Source organism: Protopterus annectens, chromosome 6.part0 (genome assembly GCF_019279795.1).
Source record: "Protopterus annectens isolate FY-2018-M chromosome 6.part0, PAN1.0, whole genome shotgun sequence".
In the NCBI taxonomy this organism is placed as follows: Eukaryota; Metazoa; Chordata; order Ceratodontiformes; family Protopteridae; genus Protopterus; species Protopterus annectens.
In genome coordinates this window covers 1,172,834,180-1,172,861,533 of record NC_056737.1, presented here as the reverse complement: position 1 = coordinate 1,172,861,533, position 27,354 = coordinate 1,172,834,180, and the positions used below count along the sequence as shown (strand labels likewise).

General features: G+C 42.3%; 1 protein-coding gene across 1 annotated transcript in view; it reads right to left on the bottom strand.

Moving 5' to 3' along the window:
• The window catches only part of SLC4A3 (solute carrier family 4 member 3), a 2,820,719-nt gene that overhangs the window by 2,054,249 nt on the left and 739,116 nt on the right, over nucleotides 1-27,354 (bottom strand). The window contains exon 3 of the mRNA XM_044074803.1: nucleotides 5,376-5,427. The gene's annotated coding sequence lies outside the window, so the exon portion shown is untranslated. The remainder of the gene's footprint in view (nucleotides 1-5,375; nucleotides 5,428-27,354) is intronic.

Below are 27,354 nucleotides of genomic sequence, written 5' to 3'. Positions count from 1 at the left end.
GTTTAAATTCACCTCTCCTTAACCATTCCTGCATTAGATCCTAATGAACAAGTGGTTGTTCCAAAAGTTTTCAACACTTGCTACTATATTTATGCATTTTCCACATTTCTTGCCTTCTTGTGTGATCCTTCACGTTATATTCTTTCATTTGTTTTTATGGCACATTCAGTTGCTGCCTGATTTTTATCTACTTCTGGTTTGATGTCCATTCCCACTTGATGCTGTGTGAAGAAAATGAAAACACTGTCATGTGTTAGCATATCTGGCAGGAGATTTGTGCAAATTCTTGTATTGTATGCTAGCATGCCTGTTTGTGAAAATGTAAATACGTTTAAAATGTTGAGTCTTTCCCTGTTTAAACAGAATGCTTAAAAAATCTGTCACTGCTCTGATACAGTTCTAACTGAGCATGTTTGTGAAGGACTTTCTAAAGTACAAACTGTGGAGAATCAGCTGAGCAGTGAGTGATGTCATTGGAATGTTCCTTGTTGCTAAGAGACTATTTAAACAGCTGATTTACAGAAAAATATTTTTTTTTACAGCTGACTGATATATTTTGAAATTAGACTGTTAAGACAGCTGAGACTGCTGTAGACAGGTGAGACTGAGAAGCTGTGCAGTTTGTCAAGTACTGAGCAGTCAGTGAACACCAAGAAAAGAGAACTCACAAGGAAAACTGTAATCTTACCTTGGCCTTGCTATTATATCTTAGAGTAGATCATGGACAGTATTTCTTTAGTTAGATCAGGAAAGGTTAGTTATTATGATAGAGTTTTTCTTGAATAATGGATTCCTATCCTGCAGTTTCATTTACATTTCTGGTGATTTAATTTTATTGTTTATTGAGAGCTACCAATTTTCAATCTTTTAATCATTTTTACTTATTATTAACTTTTTTCATTATTTTACATTGTGTCTGGAAACCAGTGTTTTTCTTTAGGGATTAAAGAGTGCTACTACCTGTTTGATACTCCCCCAGGTCATCCCAAGGCCTGGCTGTTCTGGTCATAGCTATCATTTATTTTGATAATTAATTTTCAGAATTGGGCACCCCTTTTGAAGGGCATGAAGACCCTGTGATTGGTGGAAGTGTTTCTGTATTTATTTTGGGAAAGAAACATAGCTGGAAATCTGTGTCAGGCTTTCCCAGAAGTGTTTGGATGTGTGAGATTTCAATTTACTTTGAGTGTGTGAGTGTATGAGAGGTCTTAAACTGGGATACTTTCCTCTGAAGTGTGTAATAAGAAAAATACATTTGGGTGGAGTCAGTGGACAGAGGTATACAGTTCAGTCCCAGGAGAATTAGAGCATGTTCCTTTTGTGCTTAGGGAGAAATTGTGAAATATTACTTTTGTTAAGTGACAGTCTCATACTGGAGTCAGTAGTGAGGATTGAAACTCCTTATTTACTGACTCAGGATAATAATGGATGTCATTTAATTGTTGGCAGTCTGGTGAGGTATTGGCCGGACATCACATTAATTGCTGGCAGTCCAGCGGGATATAGCCAGATGTGACACGCTGATATGCTTCTGCTAAACTAAGCAGGGAAGTCTTCTTAGACTTGTTTGCCTCATTGTTAAAAACTTTCAATACATTTGAGTCTTATGACCAACATAAATGCCTCAGATTGTCACTAGATGCCCTGTTGTTTTTCATTAAACATACCTTTGGACTTCAGTGTCAGTGTAGTTAAGTATCAGGACAACAAAGAGTATTTAAACTTTGAAATTCTGAGATAAGAAAGCAATAATGCCTTTCAGGGTTTATGCTATTGTATAATTAATGCCTGCTCAGGGGTGTTATAAGACCTGATGCTGCAGGTGAAGGGCCTGTACACCTCTGCAAGAGCATTATTTTCCTCAATAACACATTTGTTACTTGTTTGTTATTATTATGTACTTTTTAAAATATGTTTTAGATGTATAACAGTTCATCCACAAATTGAGTCAGACTTGGCAGTGTCACGTACATTCCCACAGTGTCATTTTACTTAAAATATTCTGCAAAAACTCTTTATGAGTTTTGTTTTCCTTTCTACTTTGAACTAATCATCCCTTATGCATTCCTACCAGCTTTCTGGCAGAGTAGAACATCTAACTTTTCAGTCTGCCAGGTCTTGCATCTTCCTGGCAAGTTGTGTTGCTCTACATGTAAAATGTAACATTTACACCTCTACACTGTTGATTTGCACCTTTTCCACTGTGCATTTCCTGCAGAAAATGAGCACTTGTTCCCCATTTATCAGTCCAGCTACATGTCTAGGAGGAAAAGAAAGAGAAACCAGTGGAACAGTGGGCTACAGTGTATCAAATGTAGGCGCACAGCTGCAAGCATAACCAGTGATCTTCTATCTGCACAAGAGTGGTAGCTCCATTCTAATTTTCTGTTGCTATAGCAACAATCCCTGTGAATTTGGAACTGCCAGTAGATTGTAGTGCAGTAATTTTAAAAGCATCATTGCTGTGTGCATTTCATTAAATTATCATTATATTGTTATTATCAAATATTGCTACATTCACCCTGCAATGTCTTCACTCCCAGTTTTGTGACCAACCTGAAAGGAGTACTATTAAACGTGTCCTGTAGAAGGGACAATTTTGACATAGTGACATTAAGCGAACAACAGGTTTAGCATCAACAAACTTAAGAGTATTAAAGAAATGCTATGGATGGACTGCCTGTTGCAGTCTAAAGATAGCGCTGTCTATCTCTCTCTCTCTCTCTCTCTCTCTCTCTCATTTACTCTCTCTCTCTGTCATTATCTGTAACACACACACATACATACACATTTCTTTCATCTTGTTTTTTAACTAATCACTTTTTTAAGTTGTCATTGTGTCTTCTCTCTCCTTCTCGCTCTGTCACACTTGCTTACACTTTTATGCATGCACATAAGCACACCCAAACCAAACACACACACACACACACACACACACACACACACACACACACACACAAGTGCCTTTATTTTTTTTTATTTTTTCATTTTACAGTAGCTATATAGGAAAGTGTTGTATAACGAGCATAAAAAAATTGCAGCTGTTTGCATTTTAACTGTGTGAGCTGCACAGAAGTTTAATAATCTGTGGACTTATAGGTTCATAGGTGTTTACTAGGCTAACAACCACAAGGGCCTTTTTAAGCAAAGCCATGCATCCCAAATCTCTGACAAGTTCTGCTACCCTTGATGAGTGTAAGCATACACCTGGGAGATGAACCATTTACTTGTTTTACAGTGGACATTACCTGTACATTAACACCCTGCTGGACAACATTCACTCTGCAATCAGGGTTGAATGTTCAGTTTGCCTACTCTCTAATTAAGCAATAACCAACGACGTGGTGTGGTACATTGAAGATTTACCCATGGTTGGCGTGGTTTAATCATGAGGGTGAAGCCCAAGTGATTAAATAAAGCGAACCATGGATAAATCTTCAATATACCACAACCATGGAGTCAGTTATTGCTATTATACAATGACATTATTTAAGAAAAAAATACCTTTCTTAAATAATGTCTTTGTATAATGGTGCATTACTGTTCTTTCGCTGGTGGTGTTGATGTACTGCTCATGTGTATGGGACTTCTTTGTGTTGATGTACTGCGCATGTGTATGGGACTTCTTTGTGTTGATGTACTGCGCATGTGTATGGGACTTCTTTGTGTTGATGTACTGCGCATGTGTATGGGACTTCTTTGTGTTGATGTACTGCGCATGTGTATGGGACTTCTTTGTGTTGATGTACTGCGCATGTGTATGGGACTTCTTTGTGTTGATGTACTGCGCATGTGTATGGGACTTCTTTGTGTTGATGTACTGCGCATGTGTATGGGACTTCTTTGTGTTGATGTACTGCGCATGTGTATGGGACTTCTTTGTGTTGATGTACTGCGCATGTGTATGGGACTTCTTTGTGTTGATGTACTGCGCATGTGTATGGGACTTCTTTGTGTTGATGTACTGCGCATGTGTATGGGACTTCTTTGTGTTGATGTACTGCGCATGTGTATGGGACTTCTTTGTGTTGATGTACTGCGCATGTGTATGGGACTTCTTTGTGTTGATGTACTGCGCATGTGTATGGGACTTCTTTGTGTTGATGTACTGCGCATGTGTATGGGACTTCTTTGTGTTGATGTACTGCTCATGTGTATGGGACTTCTTTGTGTTGATGTACTGCTCATGTGTATGGGACTTCTTTGTGTTGATGTACTGCGCATGTGTATGGGACTTCTTTGTGTTGATGTACTGCGCATGTGTATGGGACTTCTTTGTGTTGATGTACTGCGCATGTGTATGGGACTTCTTTGTGTTGATGTACTGCGCATGTGTATGGGACTTCTTTGTGTTGATGTACTGCATGTGTATGGGACTTCTTTGTGTTGATGTACTGCGCATGTGTATGGGACTTCTTTGTGTTGATGTACTGCGCATGTGTATGGGACTTCTTTGTGTTGATGTACTGCGCATGTGTATGGGACTTCTTTGTGTTGATGTACTGCGCATGTGTATGGGACTTCTTTGTGTTGATGTACTGCGCATGTGTATGGGACTTCTTTGTGTTGATGTACTGCGCATGTGTATGGGACTTCTTTGTGTTGATGTACTGCGCATGTGTATGGGACTTCTTTGTGTTGATGTACTGCGCATGTGTATGGGACTTCTTTGTGTTGATGTACTGCGCATGTGTATGGGACTTCTTTGTGTTGATGTACTGCGCATGTGTATGGGACTTCTTTGTGTTGATGTACTGCGCATGTGTATGGGACTTATGTTTCCATGCATACCCAGTACATCAATTCTTTGAAACAGAAGCAATGGAGAAAAGAAACTCTCCGTTGCTCCATTTTTTTTTTTTTTTATTAAAAAAAAAAGTTTTGGACACTTTATACCAACGGAAAAATGTTTAGGCGACCGGACGTTTTTCCATTGGTATATTGTGGGATTTACAACAGGCACGCTGACCAATCAACGTGAATGTTTTGGAATATTAATGGGGGGGTCATTGTATAATTTGTTTTAACATTCATACAGTGAAAATAGTTCAGAATGCAAGTTCTGCTGTTTCATCATAACTGAATGTGAGTCTCTGAAATATCTACTGCCTTTTTGTTGAATGGTTTGTGCATCGCATAACAGGAACAATTTGTTTTTTGTTATTAAATATCTTCTGCCATTTGTAATATTGTATAATTGTATACTGTATCATAAACATTACATTTTGATTTTTTTCTAAACAGAGGCATCTTTCTTTCAGACAGGTTTATGTGATCTGATAGTTAACCTTCCTACAATTGTTTTAAATCTGAAGGAGAATACAATCCCTTCATGATACTGTTCTCATGTATTAGTAGAAAAATAAATGTCTTACCAGAATATGGGGTTTACCAGCTGTTACCACTTTTTTGTATCTTGAAGTATCTCTGCAAGCAAAAAGGAAAACACATTACTTAATCATACAGTTAAAGTGAATACATCTCTGATATAACATAAAACATAGAAATTGACATGAACACAAAGGTGGCTAATATGTCAAACAAAACACATCAATTATGCTCATCACAAAGTGAGTTTCAGATTTGTGTGCATGGTGTTCATTATGGAACACCTTTCTCACAAGTGACTCTGACTCAGTGTTAAAGGATACGTATCACCACTGTATACCTTCATTACAAGTGATGCACACTCAGTGTTAAGAGGTACGTATCACTGCTCTGCAACTTCATTACAAGTGGCTCACGCTCAGTGCTAAGGGGTAAGTATCACTGCTCTGCACCTTCATTACAAGTGACTCATGCTTGGTGTTAAGGGGTACCTATCACTGCTGCATACCTTCGTTTCAAGTGACTCACACTCAGTGTTAAGGGGTACCTATCACTGCTGTACACATTCAATACAAGTGACTTATGCTTTGTGTTAAGGGGTATGTATCACTGCTGTACACCTTCAATACAAGTCATTTATGCTTGGTGTTAAGGGATATGTATCACTGCTGTACACCATTATAAGTGACTCACACTCAGTGTTAAGGGGTACGTATCACTGCTGTACACCATTAGAAGTGATTCATGCTTGGTGTTAAGGGGTACATATCACTGCTGCACACCTTCATTACAAGTGACACACTCAGTGTTAAGGGGTATGTATCACTGCTGTACACCTTCATTAAAAGTGACTCACACTCAGTGTTAAGGGGTACACATCACTGCTGTACACCTTCATTACAAGTGACTCACAGTCAGTGTTAAGGGGTATGTATCACTGCTGTACACCTTCATTACAAGTGACTCGCACTCATTGTTAAGGGGTACGCAACACTGCTGTACACCTTCATTACAAGTGACTCACACTCAGTGTTAAGGGGGACGTATCACTACTGTACACCTTCATTACAAGTGACTCACACTCGGTATAAAGGGGTACATATCACTGCTGTACACCTTCATTACAAGTGACTCACAGTGTTAACGGGTATGTTTCACTGCTCTACACCTTCATTATAAGCGACTCACAGGGTTAAGGGGTACGTATCACTGCTCTACACCTTCATTACAAGTGACTCACAGTGTTAAGGGGTACATATTACTGCTGTACACCTTCATTACAAGTGACTCACACTCAGTGTTAAGTGGTATGTATCACTGCTCTACACCTTCATTACAAGTGACTCACAGTGTTAAGGGGTATGTATAACTGCTGTACACCATTACAAGTGACTCATGCTTGGTGTTAAGGGGTATGTATCACTGCTGTACACCTTCATTACAAGTGACTCGCACTCAGTATTAAGGGGTACGTATCACTGTTATACACCTTCATTGCAAGTGACTCACACTCAGTGTTAAGGGGTATGTATCACTGTTGTACACCATTACAAGTGACTTATGCTTGGTGTTAAGTGGTACATATCACTGCTGCACACCTTCATTACAAGTGACTCACACTCAGTGTTAAGGGGTACGTATCACTGCTGTACACCTTCATTACAAGTGACTCATACTCAGTGTTAAGGGGTACGTATCACTGCTGTACACCTTCATTACAAGTGACTCACACTCAGTGTTAAGGGGTACCTATCACTGCTGTCTATCTGCATTACAAGTGCCTCACACTCAGTGTTAAGGGGTACGTATCACTGCTGCACACCTTCATTACAAGTGACTCACACTCGGTATTAAGGGGTATGTATCACTGCTGTACACCTTCATTACAAGTGATTCATGCTTGGTGTTAAGGGGTATGTATCACTGCTCTACACCTTCATTACAAGTGACTCACAGTGTTCAGGGGTACGTATCACAACTGTACACCTTCATTACAAGTGACTCACACTCAGTGTTAAGGGGAATGTATCACTGCTGTACACCTTCATTACAAGTGACTCACACTCAGTGTTAAGGGGTACATATCACTGCTGTCTACCTTCATTACAAGTGACTCACACTCAGTGTTAAGGGGTACCTATCACTGCTGTCTATCTGCATTACATGTGACTCACACTCAGTGTTAAGGGGTACGTATCACTGCTGTACACCTTCATTACAAGTGACTCACACTCAGTGTTAAGGGGTACGTATCACTGCTGTATACCTTCAATACAAGTGACTCACACTCAGTTTTAAGGGGTATGTATCACTGCTGTACACCTTCATTACAAGTGACTCACACTCAGTGTTAAGCGGTACATATCACTGCTGTCTACCTTCATTACAAGTGACTCATGCTTGGTGTTAAGGGGTACATATCACTGCTGTACACCTTCATTACAAGTGACTCACACTCAGTGTTAAGTGGTACGTATCACTGCTGTACACCATTACAAGTGACTCATGCTTGGTGTTAAGGGGTATGTATCACTGCTGTACACCTTCATTACAAGTGACTCACACTCAGTGTTAAGGGGTACGTATTACTGCTCTACACCTTCACTACAAGTGACTCACACTCAGTGTTAAGGGGTATGTATCACTGCTCTACACCTTCATTACAGGTGACTCACACTCAGTGCTAAGGGGTACGTATCACTGCTGTACACCTTCATTACAAGTGACTCACACTCAGTGTTAAGGGGTACATATTGCTGCTGCACACCTTCATTACAAGTGAATCACACTCAGTGTTAAGGGGTACGTATCACTGATGTACACCTTCATTACAAGTGACTCACAGTACTAAGGGGTACGTATCACTGCTGTACACCTTCATTACAAGTGACTCACACTCAGTATTAAGGGGTACCGATCACTGCTGTACAACATTACAAGTGACTCACACTCGGTATTAAGGGGTATGTATCACTGCTGTACACCTTCATTGCAAGTGACTCACACTCAGTGTTAAGGGGTACGTATCACTGCTTTACACCTTCATTACAAGTGACTCACACTCAGTCTTAAGGGGTACCTATCTCTGCTGTACACCATTACAAGTAACTCACACTCATTATTAAGTGGTACGTATCACTGCTGTACACCTTCATTGCAAGTGACTCACACTCAGTGTTAAGGGGTACGTATCACTGCTTTACACCTTCATTACAAGTGACTCACACTCAGTCTTAAGGGGTACCTATCACTGCTGTACACCATTACAAGTAACTCACACTCATTATTAAGGGGTACGTATCACTGCTGTACACCTTCATTACAAGTGACTCACACTCAGTGTTAAGAGGTACACATCTCTGCTGAACACATTTCATTACTACAAAAAAGGCAACAGATATGACACTAAGTAGTCCTAATCTTGACAGAAACATTGTGCAGAGAAGAAATTACAATTAATTGAGACCAGCATCTTAATGTAAAATCATCTGGAGTATCTTAGTGGAGTCCTTTCTTAGTTTGTGGCTTGTTGTGACATGAGGGATTGTCTGTATCAGTGATGCTGGACACTGTACTGTCTACTATACAATGGAAATTTCTATCTTGCCATGAGAACTCTATGTATAGACAATTATATTGAAATATGTTGCAATATACTGCTGGGGAATGACTTTATAGGTCCATAGGTTCATACTAGGCTATCTGCCCTATGGGCATTTGCAAGCCTAGCCAGAGTGTGTTTGGCTTTTGCCCCCCATTTTAAATGTTTTACTATGCCCTTTTTCGAGGTTAGTTTACTGTGCCTCTGTCTAGCAGTGACACAGAAGTGATACCCGGGGTAAACCTACGATCTTCCATCCACTCGTCAAGATTTCTCTTGAAGAGAGTCAGTGAGGGACTCTGCCTAACTTGGACTGGGATTCTATTCCAGAGTAAAGGGAGCCTTTGGGTTATGAATCTGACCCTCCAGCATGTCCTATTTATTTCAGTGCTAAGGTTCAAGTCCCTCGAGCGCGTAGCTCATTGGGATTTGGATTTTCTGAGGTGCAGCATGTCCATTAATTCTGGGTTGGACATGGCTTTATACATAAGGCACAGATCGCCTCTAAGCAGGCGGTATGCAACCGAGTAGAGCTGGAGTTTCTTTAACCGGGCAGCATATGGCATCTATTTGAGCCCTTTGATCCTCTTGGTGAGGTACTTTTGGGGTCTTTCTATTTGCTGCAGGTGTCGGGTAAGGTACATCCCAAAAGGGGCATTGTATTCAATTATGGGTCTGATGAGGGATGAGTAAAGAGGCACAATGACCTCCCTTGATCTAGATGTGAATCCCTTCATGATTAGGTGGGCTATACAGAAGGTTTTTCTAACCACTTTGGACACGTGGTTGTCAAAAGAGAGATTGCTATCAACTTGAGTCCCCCAGTCCCTAATTTCTTCTTCTGTACTTAATGGATTACCACCTATGTGGTAATTTGTGGTCACTTTGTTTTTGCCAAAGAGGATGACTATACACGTTTTGGCATTTAGCTTGAGGCCATGGCTCTGGCACCAGTTATCTGTTTCTATGAGACCCTTTTGGAGGATGCTTGTGTCAGCTGGAGAGTCGATTATGGCGCCTAGTTTGCAGTCATCTGCGAACTTGTTCAGCCACAGTTCTCCTGTGTTGGCCTGTACCTCTGAGAAATATATACCGAACAAGAGAGGTCCCAGGACTGAGCCTTGTGGGACGCCACTTGTAACCGGTTTGGAGTCTGACATGGCTCCAGCAATTCTGACCATGTGGGTTCTGTCCTTGAGCCAGTTCGCAACCCATCTAGTGATATAGGGGTTTATATTTAAGCTGGAGAGCTTATCTATGATGCCCAAGTGGGGTATTGTATCGAAGGCTTTAACGAGGTCCAGGTAGGCTGTGTGGACCACCTTCCCCTCATCAATGGCCTTGGTGAATGTTTCAAAGAAATCAACCAGATTTAAGAGGCAGGATCTGCCCTTAACAAAGCCGTACTGGGTAGGATCCAGTGTCTGTAGGACCCAATATCTTTATTTATGAGTTCCATGATGATCCTCTCCGTAGCTTTGCAGACCAAGCTAGTCAGGCTTATGGGGCGATAGTTTCCAGGATCTGTTGAGACACCACCTTTGTGGAGAGGGACCACTGTTGCTGTACGCCATTCTTTGGGTACATATCCTGTAGTAAGGCTGAGATTGAACAGTAGCTTTATGTTTGGGTTCAGCTCTTCTTGGAGTTCATGTAGGACGCAGCCAGGGACACCGTCTGGTCCCATTGATGCTGTGTTTTTTGCTTTGGAGAGGGCGGCTCTCACCTGAGCATCTGAGATGTCAGGGGGGGCAGCACTCTACTGGGATAGATATTTGCTCTTTTGGGGGGGAGGGGGGGTTGCACTGAACCTGTCAGCCAGGATGTTGGCAATGTCTGTGGGTTCAGTATATTTTTTGTCATTTTGGACTAACTCTGAGCATATCTGGGAGTTTCCACCTCGGTTCCTAACATAACTAAAGAAAGCCTTGTGATTATCTTTAGTGTCCTGTGCAATTTTTCTCTCGAAGCTGGCCTCAGATGATTTTATGAGTGCCCGTAGTTTTTTGCTAATACTGATCAGAGATGCCTTCCCTTTTAGGGATTTTGCTCTATTGTGCAGTAGCTTCCTCCTTCTGTTGTATAGTTTATTTATAGCTGGGGTCCACCAGACAGGACACCTGCCCTTGGGGGATTAGGTCTTGGTTTTATTTGGGATTGCATGATCCATGCATTCCTGAAGGTGTTCATAGAATGCGTTTATAAAGGATTCTGCAGTCTGGGCCGTATTTTCCACAGGCCCGGGGGCTTTGAAGGATTCTACCTCGGTTTTGAGGAGTGTGAAGTTTGTTTTAGAGAAGTTTTTCACTGTGGTTTTCTGGGCAGGGGGTGGGGTCGGAATGTGGATATCCAGTGAGATTAATTTATGGCATAGTGTAGCATGTGTTCGTCAGATTCAATGTGTCAGAAGGCACTCGCAGAGCTGGTGGGAGGGCAGAATAATCACCAAAGTAAAGCCTGTGTCATGTGACTACATTAAAGTCCCTGGGACATCGAACCGATGAAGGTCTTCTCATGAAATGACAGTTTCCAACTTCAATGATCCCTTACATGTTTGAAAATGGAAGATATGAAGTATGAAGGAGAGAAAGCTGGTCGTAGTCAAAAACAAAATAAAACATGCACAACTCAGTACCGGACTGAACTGGGTCGGCTTTGAACACTCTGAATCTGATGGACACATGCTACACTATGCCAGAAATGAAACAGAAAGTAGAAATTGTGTCACTTTTATAATTAAAAAGAAGCTTACAAGGACTGCAATGAAATACAGTGCAGTCAGGGAATGCATAATATCTATTGACCTGTGAGATATACCCATTAACATGTTCACAGCTAATATATATGTACCGACAGAGGCAGACGTAGATGAAACTAATCAGTTCTATAAGCAAATATTTATTCTTATTTTTTTATTTATTGTTTTTATCAGGTTAGTCCCACAAGGCTAGAAGTCTCTTTTCAGGGGAGACCTGGGGTGGTATTTATACCATTAGGAGACATTTTTGGCCATATATCCCCCTTTAGGGAATGGCATTCCAGGCACTGCAAAGGTGTCAACATAAAATCCAGATGAAAAGCCCCCAGTATATGAAGTTAAAATGGTTCCAGAAAACACTGGTAACTTTTACAGATGCCTAGTATTAGAATATAATGTAGGTTCCAGAGTTACTAAGAATATTGTCAACAAAAATTGGAACATTCTGGGTAGCAAAGAAAAAAATTAGGAAAATGATAGGTAATGAACCCTCACTTGTATACAAGGGAGCAAAAAAACTCAAGGACTTGACAGAATGACCAAGGCAGATGTGAAAATTTAATCAAGAGAATAAAAGTAACTTAAGATGTGGGGCATGGAAAATGCTAGTACAACTGTGAAAATAATTTTTTGGTTTTACAAAATTCTGTAAAATCTATTATATGACCTGAAAAGACCATCTGTAATAACAAAAGGAACATTTACCTTGCATCATGTTCTGTATGTCCAGCATTTTACATTGGTAGAATGAAATGTGCACTTAAAAACATTTATGAACACATTTGTAACATGTTCAAGGGTAATATTAACAATGCCTTATTTAGGCATTTGTCAAAGTTTGTTTCCTTAAATCATGTTTTGTTTGTGATTTTAAAAAAAGTAAGCCTCAACCCCAGAATGTGCTTGGGAAGAGAAAATAGAACTCGGGGAGTTAAGCTAGCAGTTAAAACTGGATGCCTTGCACTTTCCTGGTTTAAATGATAACATTTCTCTCATCCTGATATTGAAGCAAAGGGCTGCAAACTGTAATTCTTTTCAATGTATCTGTTAGAAGTTTTGGCTTTTTATAAGTGATATACCTTTTAATATTCTTTATATTGCAATTAGTTGTAATTAATTATAGGCCATGTGATTAAGTGTAGCTATACAAACCCACAGATGTGGGTAAAGTGACTTCTTGTTCTAATGAAGTTCCGTTGTTGTACTCGGGAGGGACAAAAAGCATTTTAGCTTAAAACGAAGAAATGAGAAGTTTTGTACCAGCCAATAAAGGATTTCTTTATTTGTGTGTTCCTGTGGTTCACTATATTTATTCCTTCAGCACCGGTGCAATGTTTGATTATATTTGAGACCTGCGGTGGTATTTGTACTACTAGGGGAAACTTTTGGACAGGGCATCAGGGAGCTTCCCCTACTCTTTTCAGTAAGTGCCGTGACATCTTTTACATCCACCTGTGCTACCGCCAACATAAGTGGGTGGAGCCTCACTTTGATGTCTCATCTAAAGGATGAGAAATAGAAGCTGAAATTGATAGAATATGCAAAAAGGGTATGCTGGCAGTCATAAGCAATTGAAGTGCCAAAGTTAGGAACAAAGAAGGTCAAATGATTAGAAAATAAGGGCCTGGTAACAGAAATAAAACAGGAGAACAACTAGTACAGTTTTACAACACAAATAACCCATTAATTTCAAACACTTTTAGCAAAATAAGTGGTGACTGTGCACATCAACTTTCCCAACAGATTCCAGGAAATTAAATATCAGAACAAAAGCAAAACCTGGGAATGACTGTGATGTGATGATGTCAGATAATGCCAGCTGTGCCAGGGGAGTAGGGCAGTGCATAGCTAGCTGGAGTTTTGTAAAGAATTATGTCATTTGAATATCAAACTGATTTGTGCAGACACTTGTGTTAAAAATGTATTTGTAAAGCTGCTTGTGTTAAAAATGTAACAATAGTGGGTCCGGCTGCACAGAAAAGAAATATACAAGTATATCAGGCTGTATTGTTGTAACTGCTGTAAAGTATATACTTTAACAGAGGATACTGGAAGCGAAGGGATTAATCTCAGCCCAGCTAACTTTAAAAAATACCCAGAAACTAACTGACTTGGTTTAGGCCATACATTTATTTATTATTTATTTATTTATTTGTTTTACATTTGTTTACCGGGATATCCGACTGGATACATGTCCATTTTCAGCGGAGGCCCGGGGAGAAAAGCTCCACATAGACAAACTTACATAGATTACACAGAAGTTAGCAAACAATTATAAAAACAAAGTGATTATATATAATGGGTTAGTAGTGTTCCCTAGTAGGGACTGACAGTCCTCATGGACAATTAAAAGTAAGAGACATCAGACTGGAAGCAGAGCTTGGTGATGTAGTTACAAGTTATGATAATTGCAGAATATGCTTTTAGTTTATAACTTAATCAGAGTTGGTCCATGGGCATAGCCAATTCACTTTGAGATACTGTTTGAGGTTTTTCTGAAGAGACTTTTGGAGGATTGTAGGGTTATATAGTTTGGCAACGAATTCTAGGTTTTGACAATGAAGTTGGCAAACAGGGATTCACCAGCAGAGTTATTAGCTTTGTGGGTTTGGACCAATAGTTTATTGGCTGACCATAGGGATCTTAGGTTGCTATATGGCTTAATAATATTTTTAAGTGAGGGGGTATCCTCAGTGTGGTACAAAATGTTGTATGCTATTAAGAGTTGATTAAATTTAATTAAGCTGGGCAGTTCTAGCCACTCTAGTCATTTAAGGTTCTGGCAGTGGTGGGTTCTATAGGTGGAGCCAGTGGCGAATTTGGCAATATGATTGTAGCTATGGGACAGCTTACCTAGTTCGGATTTGTTGAGGTTTGAGAGTACAGGCGAGGCATATAAAAGAGAAAAGAGTAGGTGTGATCGGGCGATTGCAGTCCTAGCCAGTGGGGTTAAAAATGTCTTGTTTCTATACAGTGATCCAAGCTTCTTATTGGTGGTCTGTATGGTTTTGTTGACCTGTAGGTCAAATTTGAGATTATTGTCTATGATAACCCCTAGCAGTTTGGTGTGATTATCTGGGGAAATAGTAGTACCATTATTAGATGTGACAGAGAATGAAAGTGTGGTGGATCTACTAGTGAGAGAGAAGGGTAGACGTTTAGTTTTAATGGGTTTCAGAAGTAGGCATTGGTTGGTGAACCAGTTCTTGATAGTGTTAAATGTATTTTGGGTTAAGATTTACAAGTTGGATGGGGAAGTGGCTGAGCAGATGAGAGTGGAATCATCTGCGTATTGAATGCAGGTGGCTTTAGGGATAGCAGTGTGGAGGGTGTTGATAAAAATAGAGAAGAGTAGTGGACCTAGTATGGACCCTTGAGGGACACCAACTGTGAGAGGTAACTGGCTGGAGAGTTTGCCCTGCCATAGTACCGCCTGCTGTCTACCAGTCAGGTAGGAATGGAACCATTGGATAGCAGGCTTGTTTAGGGAAATAGATTTTAGTGAAAGAATGAGACATTCATGGTTGACCATGTCAAAGGCTTTTGATAGGTCAAGAAAGAGGGCAGAAGTTAGCCTATTGTCATTCCTGGTTTGGTTTATGGCAGTAGTAAAGGAAAGGAGGGCTGAGGTGGTGCTGTGGTGTGGCCTGAAACCATGCTGGGAGTCGGATAGTAAGTTATTCTGTGTAAGGTATTGCATTAGTTGCTTGTGTACACATTTCTCCATTATTTTGGCTAGTGGGGAAAGAATGGCAATGGGTCTATAGTTGGACATGTCTATTGAGCTACCACCTTTATGGCGTGGGATGACGTGAGATATTTTCCAGAGGGGGGGGTAGCATTTTCGGATAAGGTTCTGTTGATGAGGATAGATAAGGATATGCCATGGCATCTGCAGCTATCTGTAGGTACTCTGCAGGGAGGAGGTCAGCAGCGAGGGTGGTAGGTTTTAGTTTTTTAGAAGTGTTTTGATAAAACTAGTGGATATTGGTTGGAAGCTAAATTCCAGGTGATTATTAGGTAGATTAGGCATGTGGTTTAAGTTAGAGGGGGTTAGTTGATTTGCTAGGGATTGCATTGTTTCAGTGAAAAAGTTATTAAAGGCGGTAGCTATGGTCTCTAGCCGAGGTTGGGGTGGTGGAGAGACCTGGACAAAGTAGTTGATTTAAGCCTGCCCAGAACTTTTGAGGGTTGTTGTCGTGTTTTTGTAGGAGATTTTGGTAGAAGCTTTTTTTATCCAGTCAAATAGATTTTTTTGTATCAATCCTGAGTTGACGATATTTTAGATGGTCAAGTGGGGCTTTGGTTGTTCTCCAGCTGGCCCAGGCTCTGTTTCTAGTTTTGATTTTTGCTTTGGTATCTTTTGTGAGCCATGGTGCTGTATTTGATCTAGTTTTTATTGTACGTGCTGGAGCATGGGAATCAAGGATACTAAGGAATTTAGTGTTAAAGTGATCTATGGCCTCCTCTAATGTTAGATTTTTTTAGTTTTGACCAGTCAACAGCTTTTAATTTATTTTGGAATATAGCAGCATCAAAGTTTTTCCTGTTTTTAAATGTTTTATATTTGGGCTGGTGAGGGTTTCCTGCCTTATGTTTTATGATACAGGTTAGACAATGGTCGCTGAGGTCATCAGGGTACCAGCTGTGTACAGTTGGGGTTGGTTATTAACTAGGATCCAGACTAGGATACTTTCCTTGTTGGTTGGTTTGTTTTTCCTAGTGGGAGAGGTTATGGTCTGGTTAAACCCAGATAAGTTTATATGAGTGAGGGTGTGGTCAGAAGAGCAGGGGTGCCAGTCAGTGTTAAAATCACCAAGAACTATGGTTTCTTGGGGATAGGTAGTGGATAACCAGTAAAAGAGATATTCTAGGGTATTTAGGTTGTTGCCTGGTGGAATGTATGCACAGACGATGTTCAAGTGTTTGTTTTGGTTAATCTGTAGTTTGGTAATGAGGTGTTCTGCGTTATTGAATTGGGGAGGTTGAATGGTGTCTCTATTAATGGTTAGAGTATTTTTGTAAAGGACTGCTATCCCACCTCCTTTCCTTGTAGCACGGTCTAACCAGTGAATATTGTATCCTGGAGGTAGTATCTCATTGTGAGCAGTACTGGGTTTTAGCCAGGTTTCCGTAAGACACATAATGTCTGGGGAGTGGGTTGCTAGAAGGGCGTGTAGGTTGGGAATCTTATTGTTAATACTTCTAATATTTAGATGAAATGCTAGGATGGAACTAGTGGGCGTATTCATGGGTAGCTTGACTGTGGGGGTTGTGGTAGGGGAGTGGAGGTTATTGGGTGTGGGTGGGCATAAAAGATTCTATCTCACAGGTCTGAATGCAGCCAAAGACACAACCTCTGTGGAAATCCTTTTTGCAGGAAGGGTAGAAGTGCTGGAATTGTTTTATAGCTTCCAGATGCTGTATTAAGCCTTAACAAAGTTCTATATGTGTGTATTGTGACACATCTGTGCCAACTTCTGGCTCAGTTGCTAGTGAGAGGGTAGTGTGGGAACCACAGGTTCAGGTGACCAGATGTGATGTCATTATGTAGCCAGCACTGAAATTGTAGTCAGATACTAGTGAGAGATGTGATAGGAGCACTCAGCACTCTATTATTGGAACTGACAACAAAGACACTCATCCATTTCATCTTGCCTTGCTCTAGCAAGTAATTGGGGAATACTATTTATCAGTCACTTAAGAAAATGTAGTGAGATTAGCTGAATATTGTTTTTCTGTATTTGTCTGAATTTTTCCATCTGTGTTTTTATATTTCCTATGCATTGAAACTCTGGTGTTTATTGTGAATAGATATTCAGTATTGTCATATTTATTTTTTTTATTAAATATATCAAAACCTTTCACTGTGGCTGGTCTTTTTGAAGATATTTTAACCTTTGAGAACACTTGCACATTCCTGAAAGTCCTGCTGCTTGGAAACACTACTATTTGTATAACTATTTTTTTTACTAAGTATAACTGGGTACCCGGATAACAGCCTTAGAGAAGCTGGCTTTGGGGTGTTCTGGTGGTGGTATCTACCTTATAGTCTGGATAGAAGTGACATAGCGGGTAAATCTGTGCCATCTTTTCCCAGGTGTATGTGTGTGAAAATCAAATCTCAAAGTAAGTGTATGCGCGTGTGTGTGTGTGTGTGTGTGTGTGTGTGTGTGTGTGTGTGTGTGTGTGTGCGTGTGTGCATGTATGTGTCAGCAACTTAGAACAGGGATACAGAGCACTGATTTCACAAGGAGGGTGGTGGAGGCCTTGGCTTGGAACACCCAGCAGAAGACTCAACTCAGAGGCGGTCAGTGTGGAATCTTATTTCGGGCCTGGAGAGGAAGTGCAGCCCCAGGATGAGAGTGTGTATTTCTTGCATGCTCTTAAGGGAAGTTGTTCTTGGTGCAGAGAGCTGCATCTGAAAGTGCTATGAATGCCTATTCTTTTCGCAGTGAACATTCCCCACCACTGTCAGTGATGAGGATTGAGACTCCTTTATCACTGGCCCCAGAGGAAGGATGTCACATATTGGTGAGCAGTGGTGTGGATATTATTTGAACTTCTTTAGCCTGTAAGCAGTTGTCACTAAAGGTGTGTGTACTGTCAGCAGTCACAAGGTAAATATACAGAGTTTCATTTTTCACAACAGTTTTATTGACCTTTGTTAGTTTAGTTTAGTCAGGGAAAGCAGACAAAGATACCAGTGGGAGTATTATGGCAAGCTGACAAAGAACCAGTTGCCTAAGGTGTGCAAATCCAAAGGACTGGGCCATGCCAAAATGACTAAAGAGGAAATTATTTCAGCCTTAATCACAGCTGCAGCACAGACCAGAAACCAGGAAGCCAGCCTTAGCGAGCTTTTGCGCTTGTAATTTAAAGTCTGTCCTGTTTGTTGCATTTACCTGTCGAGTCTACACACTCAAGTGCGCTAGCCTGTGTTACATATTTATTGCACTTTCCTGCTGTTTATTGCAAAAAAGAAAAAAATATATCCTTGTTTCCCATCTTTCCTGACCTAGAGTAGTCCAAATACAAGCTTTGCTGTATTCTGGACTTTTGGAAAGTTCCTGTGTTGCCCATTTCCTTTCTTGGATAAAGGGAGGCTTCCTTGTTCACCAGTGGCAGTGGGGAGCTTGGAGCAGCCTATCTATCCCTGGAGGAGTGTTCCCAGCACAAGAATCTGGTAGTCTATTGGCCGTTTTGGGGCATTTTCTAGCTCTTTCAAGTCCCCCTGTATAAAACCTGTTTTAGCGCGGCTTTGCACAATTTTGCTCATAGTGCAGCAGCATCATTGGGTTTAAACCATTCTCGGCTCCACAAAGTCTGCTCTTCACTTTTTCCCTTACAACTGATCTAGTTCTCATAATAAACACCCTATTCCCACTCTAAAGCCTGGCACTTGCTCACTAAAGCAATTATATAAGTCAGCACTAAAAAATTAAAAGCACTACACCCTCACAAACTCCCCTTAAGTACTTTGTTCCCCATTGGCCCTTTTTTTCAATTATAAAGGAATTCCCAATACTATTCTAGCATGTCCAAAGGTCAGTTGTCAGTCTCATCTCTGGTCCAGCTGGTGAATCTGGGAATCTTGAGGCAATGTTATAACCGCCTCATGTATACAGACAACCCTCTCCTCCTCCCAACAAATTCCAACACATGTGAGAGATGCAACCATATAGCCAAACTGGAGGATAAACTCTCTCAACTCAGTACTGGCGTAACCAGTCAGGAGGAGAAGGAAACCACACTCACTACAATTCCAGTCTCACAAAGACCTACCAAGACAGCAAACCAAACACATAAGCACACAAAAACATACTCGGAGGCTCTAAATAAAAATCTGCCTAAGCAGCAGAGACCTCCAAAGCAGAGATCCAAGCAACCACTATCCCAAAACAAAACACATGCAACAAATAGCTCACAAAGCCAGTGTGCCGAACAGTCACAGCCCTTAAGGCTAAACAACACACCTGATACACTTGTAATAGGTGACTCTATCGTCAGGCACACTGACGTCCCGCTCACCAGGCTGAACAAGCAGAAGGCCATGGTGAGCTGCCTGTCAGGCACTAGGATCCGCCATATAACACAAGCACTCAGGTCACTCCAAGGCAAGTACAAATATGACTCAGTCATTGTCCATGCTGGTGTGAATGACCTGAGACGTACCTCCCTGGACTACATGAAAAGAGACATAGAGGAGCTCTCTGAGCATGTAGCCCAGGCCGGTATGACCCTGACCTTGAGTAGCATCTTACCTCACCAAGAATGATGCCACAATATGAAGACAAGATGATCAATTTCAACAATTGGCTTAAGTACTGGTGTCACTCAAAGGGGATCCAATGCTTGTCAGCCTGGGATGACATGCTCGACAAGCCAAGATGCTTCGATAGGGACGGCTTGCACCTGTCACCCCTGGGCTTTCGGATATTGGGAAAGGCTCTTGCTACCTCCATAGTGCCTTTATTAGGCAAGGCTCAAAAAACAAACCCAACTCCATAGGTATCACAAGGGATAAGAAACTAAGAGTAATGCTACTCAATGCCAGAAGTCTAAACCTCAAGATGCATGCACTCGAAACTCTCTTTAGCATGGAGAACATCGATATCTGTGCAGTAACAGAAACCTGGTTCAAGGCTCCTGAGAGCACCCCAGCACTACCAGGTTATACCTCATACCATGTTTTTCGGCACCAAAATAAATTTGGACCGAACCACAAAAGGAGGGGGAGTATCAATATTCGTCAAAGATACCCACACCTCCAGGTTGGTGGCACAGCACGAAGCATCAGAGACTATCCATGTGCAACTAACAGTGGGTAAAACTGCCTTCCAGTTTATAGCCTGCTACAGACCACCCTCCCAAACCCAGAAACCCCACTCGGCCTTCCTGAGAACACTGGAAAATATGAAGGTCTCTCCAAACACCATTATATTGGGCGACTTCAACTACCCTAACATAGACTGGGAGCATTACTCTAACTCCAACACCCTAGCCCAAAGGTTCCTAGAATTTATAAACTCAAATGCTATGGAACAACTTGTTGCCACTCCCACAAGAGGGGAAAACATACTGGACCTGATCATCACCAACATGGGGACTCTATGCTCCAGACCAGAAGTGTATCCCTCACTGGTAAGATCAGACCATAAACTAATCTCACTAGATATTCACATCCCGACCCCAGCCCCTGCCCAGAAAACCACAGTGAAAAACTTCTCTAAAGCAAATTTCACACTCCTCAAAACCGAGGTGAAATCCTTCAAAGCCCCCGGGCCTGTGGAAAATATGGACCAGACCGCAGAATCCGTTATAAACGCATTCTATGAACACCTTCAGGAATGCATGGATCATGCAATCCCAAATAAAACCAAGACCCAATCCTCCAAGGTTAGGCGTCCTGTCTGGTGGACCCCAGCCATAAACAAACTATACAATAGAAGGAGGAAGTTATTACATGATAGAGCAAAATCCCAAAAAGGGAAGGCATCTCTGATCAGTATTAGCAAAAAAACTACGGGCACTCATAAAATCGTCTAAGGCCAGCTTCAAGACAAAAATTGCACAGGACACTAAGGATAATCACAAGGCTTTCTTTAGTTATGTTAGGAACCTGGGTGGGAATTCCCAGATATGCTCAGAATTAGTCCAAAATGACAAAAAATACATCGAACCCACAGACACTGCCAACATCCTAGCTGACAGGTTCAGTGCAAACTTCTCCCCCCCTTCCCCACCAAAATGGCAAAAATATATCCCAGCAGAGTGCTGCCCCCCTGACATCTCAGATGCTCAGGTAAGAGCCGCCCTCTCCAAAGCCAAAAACACAGCATCAATGAGACCAGACTGTGTCCCGGGCTGCGTCCTACATGAACTCCAAGAAGAACTAAACCCAAACATAAAACTACTGTCAATCTCAGCCTTACTACAGGATATGTACCCAAAGAGTGGCGTACAGCAACAGTGGTCCCTCTCCACAAAGGTGGTGCCTCAATGGATCCTGGAAACTATCGCCCCATAAGCCTGACTAGCTTGGTCTGCAAAGCTATGGAAAGGATCATCATGGATCTCATAAATAAAGATATTGGGGACCTACAGACACTGGATCCTACCCAGTTCGGCATTGTTAAGGGCAGATCCTGTCTCTTAAACCTGGTCGATTTCTTTGAAACAGTCACCAAGGCCATTGACGAGGAGAAGGTGGTCCACACAGCCTACCTGGACCTTGCAAAAGCCTTCGATACAATACAATACTCGGGCATTATAGATAAGCTCACCAGCTTAAACATAAACTCCTATGTCACTAGATAGGTTGCAAACTGGCTCAAGGACAGAACCCACATGGTTAGAATTGCTGGAGCCATGTCAGACTCCAAACCAGTTACAAGTGGCATCACACAAGGCTCAGTCCTAGGACCTTTCTTGTTTGGTATATATTTCTCGGAGGTACAGGCTAACATGGAAGGACTGTGGCTGACCATTTTTGCAGATGACTGCAAACTGGGCGCCATAATCGACTCTCCAGCCGACACAAGCATCCTACAAAAGGGCCTCATAGAAACAGACAACTGGTGCCAGAGCCATGGCCTCAAGCTAAACACCAAAAAGTGTATAGTCATCCCCTTTGGCAAAAACAAAGTGCCCACAAATTACCACATAGGTGGTAATCCATTAAGTACGGAAGAAGTAATTAAGGACCTGGGTACCCAAGTTGATAGCAATCACTCATTTGACAACCACGTGGCCAAAGTTGTTAGAAAAACATTTTATATAGCCCACCTAATCATGAATGGATTCACATCTAGATCAGGGGAGGTCATCGTGCCTCTTTGCTCATCCCTCATCAGGCCCATGATTGAGTACAATGCCCCTTTTGGGATGTACCTTACCAGACACCTGCAGCAATTGGAATGACCCCAAAAGTACCTCACCAAGAGGATCAAAGGGCTCAAACAGATTCCATATGCTGCCCGGTTAAAGAAACTCCAGCTCTACTCAGTGGCATACCGCCTACTCAGCGGCAATCTGTGCCTGACATATAAAGCCATGTCCAACCCAGAATTAATGGACATGCTGCACCTCAGAAAATCCAAATCCCATCGAGCTACGCACTCGAGAGACTTGAACCTCAGCACTGAAAAAAATAGGACATGCTGGAGGGACAGATTCATAACTCTCTTCACTCTGGAATGAAATCCCAGTCAATGTTAGGCAGAGTCCCTCATTGACTCTCTTCAAGAGGAATCTTAATGAGTGGATGGGAAATTGTAAGTTTATCCCGGGTATCACTTCTGTGTCACTGTTAGACAGAGGCAGAGTATACTAACCTCGAAAAAGGGCATAGCAAAATTCATTTAAAATGGGTGGCGAAAGCCAAACACATTCTGGCTAGGCTTATAAATGCCCTAGGGCAGATAGCCTAGTATGAACCTATGAACCTATGAACAACCAGTCAAGTGATGGAGAAGTGCAGCTCTCAGAAACAGAACTTTCCTCATAGGACTTAAACATCCACCTGTAATTAAAGAAACTTCAACTGGAGGCAAAACGTGTGGAATTAGAATCAGCAGGGAGACTGCAGCATTTGGAGGCTGAAGAAAAAGAGAGACTGTGGCTTTTGGAGACCAACAAAAAATGAGAATCAGTGTCAACATGAGGGGGACATGCTAATCCTTCATTGGGAACATGGAGGTAAATGAGGAAGGAAATAACCAAACCCGATCCTTCAACGGGAATATAGAGATAATGAGGAAGGAAATAACCAAACCCGATCCTTCAATGGGATCATGGAGGTAATGAGGAAGGAAATAACCAAACCCAATCCTTCAATGGGAACATGGAGGTAATGAGGAAGGAAATAACAAACCCGATCCTTCAATGGGAATATGGAGGTAATGAGGAAGGAAATAACCAAACCTGATCCTTCAATGGGAATATGGAGGTAATGAGGAAGGAAATAACAAACCCAATCCTTCAATGGGAATATGGAGGTAATGAGGAAGGAAATAACCAAAACCGATCCTTCAATGGGAATATGGAGGTAATGAGGAAGAAAATAACCAAACCCGATCCTTCAATGGGAATATGGAAGTAATGAGGAAGAAAATAACCAAACCCGATCCTTCAATGGGATCATGGAGGTAATGAGGAAGGAAATAACCAAACCCAATCCTTCAATGGGAACATGGAGGTAATGAGGAAGGAAATAACAAACCCGATCCTTCAATGGGAATATGGAGGTAATGAGGAAGGAAATAACCAAACCCGATCCTTCAATGGGAATATGGAGGTAATGAGGAAGGAAATAACAAACCCAATCCTTCAATGGGAATATGGAGGTAATGAGGAAGGAAATAACCAAACCCAATCCTTCAATGGGAATATGGAGGTAAATGAGGAAGGAAATAACCAAACCCGATCCTTCAACGGGAATATGGAGGTAATGAGGAAGGAAATAACCAAAACCGATCCTTCAATGGGAATATGGAGGTAATGAGGAAGAAAATAACCAAACCCGATCCTTCAATGGGAATATGGAAGTAATGAGGAAGAAAATAACCAAACCCGATCCTTCAATGGGAATATGGAGGTAATGAGGAAGGAAATAACAAACCCAATCCTTCAACGGGAACATGGAGGTAATGATGAAGGAAATAACCAAACCCGATCCTTCAACTGGAATATGGAGGTAAATGAGGAAGGAAATAACCAAACCCGATCCTTCAACAGGAATATGGAGGTAATGAGGAAGGAAATAACCAAACCCGATCCTTCAACGGGAATATGGAGGTAATGATGAAGGAAATAACCAACCCAAGAAGCAACAAAGGGCAGTAAATGTCTTCCAGAGTATATAGAAGGTGGTAATTTTGATAGTTTTATTCATATATTTGAAATGGTACGTAGACAATATGGTGATGACCAAGGGCTCTGGGTATGGTTCCTGACCAGCTTACTCCATGGTAAAGCTGCAACTGCTGTTTATAAATTGTCTGATACTGACTATTTAAATTATGACAATGTTAAACAATGTTTATTGGAATGTTTTAAGTTAACACCTGAAGCTTGCAGAAACATGTTTCATGAGCATAGATGTAAGGCAGATGAAATTGTATGAGATTATATTGCTGAGCTAAGCACTTATTTCATAGGTGGGTGAGTGAGTGTCAAGTCACCACATTTGAAAGGCTGACAGACCTTTTGGTGAGGGAACAAGCCCTCAGCGCTTTGCCTGAAGAGATGAGAATTTGGTTGGCAGACCAGGAGTGTAACTCTGCAGATAAGCTAGGAAGAAAAAGGGGGATCTCTACTTAGCAAGCAGGACAGCAATGCACAAGAAGGGGATACCCAGTTCTGCACACGGATATAAGACAATCCATGGTGGACAGCCTAAACCACCCCAACAGAGTTCACCAGTAACAGGTTAACATATATGAATGGGGTAGTCAGTCTGTTTATAAGATGTTATGTGATCCTATCTCGCCTACATTCTGAATGATGGGTTCGGAGCCGATCCCTCGGCTCCGACTCGGCACGCTTATGCCAAAGAGCGAAGTCTCTTACTGGCTGAACTTACCATATCCCAGGATGCACCACTACCAGTCCCCCAGATCTCGTTTGCCGCTAACAAGTGAAGACGTGGTCTCGAGCTGGCTGAGTTAAGTAGTGATTATTTCACTAGTTTTTCTGTCAGGATTTTCTTCATTCTCTACAAAAAGCTGTTTTAACAGCTATTCTTGTGTTTTGAGTGTGTTTGACAAAATTCACTTGGTGAATTCTTGTGTTGTGAGTGTGGACTAGGAGTACCTCTTGTCTGGAAAGGCCTTTCCCGGTCTTTTTATTTGTAGGTTACTTCGGTTCTGTTCCAAGTCATATATATTTCTCTTCTTTAAAGAAGAACTAACTAAGAGAAATTATTACATTTACAGAGTTTGTGCTGTGTTTGACTAACTCTGAGTATTGCGAGTGATAACTGTAAGCCTATTCTAGGTGTGTCATCAGTGTTCTTTACAGTTACTTTCTGAAAATTTCTATAATGTCTCAAAATCCTAGGCCTTCGGGCTTCAAGAAATGTGTAAAATGTAGCTTCAAAATGTCCATCACGGACGATCACTCGCTATGTGTGTATTGCTTAGGGGCAAAGCATTTACAGGAATCATGTAGTGTATGTCACGCTTTTTCCTCAAGGGTCCTCCAGGAGAGGAAAAATAAATTAATTCTTAAGGGATTAATTAAACCTTCTTTCGAAGAAGCTTTGGCATCCTCTCCTTCTCCGGCCAAAAAGAAAAGGGCGTCGGCTCCGACCAGTCCGTCGGATCCGATCGCTAAGAAACAAAGGCAGGCCTCTCCTTCGGCTCCAAGGACTTCGGAGCCGAGGTCGGAACGGTCTGCCTCGATGCCACCAGTATCGACTCCTCTGGCTTCGGAGCCGATAGCTGGGGCATCGAGAGGCGGATCATCTTCGTCGGCTCCACTGCTCTCGGAGCCGACAAAGGTTGCCCGCTCAGACACTTCCTCCTCGGCGCCGAAGTCCACCTCGGCACCGATGGAATCTGGTGTGGGTATTCCCTCGGCGCCGATACTCATCGAGTCGCCTCGGAGCCGGTCCCCTAGCCCTTTGGGGCCGTTGGAGAGGCCGTCTCGGACCCGTTCTGTTTCCTCTCGGTCTTCGAGGATGTCAGATTCTGATATTGACAGGGTGCTCCAAAGACTGTTCCAGTCCCCAGTCTTCCAAAAATTTGTTTCGGTTCCGACCCAGTTGGCTTCGGAGCCGATGACCTTGGCCCACCCCATTGCCATTCCTCCTCCGACTGCTTCGGCTCCGTCGGAGCAGGTGCTGTTGGAGCCGATGGAGATCTCAGGGTCGGCTCCGACCCTTACTCCAACCCGGGCCTTCGGGTCCGAGTTTGGTACGCGGACGTCTTCGGCTGGACCCGGAGGTGATGTTTGGGACCTATGCTTTGGTTCGAGCCTCCCCTCGGTGCTTCGGACTGCGGGTCTTCCGTCGACTATCACGGCTCCGGGGACCGGACACTCCCAGGATTCTGGGGGTCCGGCTTTCAGAGCCATGAGGAGTGCCTTGGCCAAGTCCTCTTCGGCCATCTCCCCGGCTTTACCGGCACCTTCCCTAGGCGTGGAGACTGGGTCTTTGGCAGTTCCCCTGTCCGTAGTCAGCGGAGCCCCGGGGCCTGAGGTTACCCCAGTGGGGGTTCCCCTCCTCCTGAGGGTTCTTCTGAGCTGTCTTCGGAGGAACCTCCAAGGAAGAGATCGTGCAAGAGGAAGCACGTGGACTCCCCCGAGTCTATTACTTCAGACACTGATCTGGATGATGCAGAGGGGTCCCCGAAGTCGTCCTCGGATGATGTCTCCTTTGCAGACATCTTAGAGATCCTCAAACAACGAGGCGGCTGGATATCCAAACCCCCCTCTACTGACGAGTCAGTGCTCCTCAAGGCCTTTGGGGCTCAGCCCTCCGCCTCCTGGGTGTCTCCGCCCTTCGAGCTTCTGGATTTAGTTTGTCGAGGCGGGAACACCCAGATACCGTGGAACCAGTCCCTTCTCGTCCAAATAAATTTTGTCTGCTCCCCCCGAGAAGGAATTCCTCACTAAAGGCGTGGCTGTAGATGCCATGGTGGTGGCATCTGCTACACAACAGGAC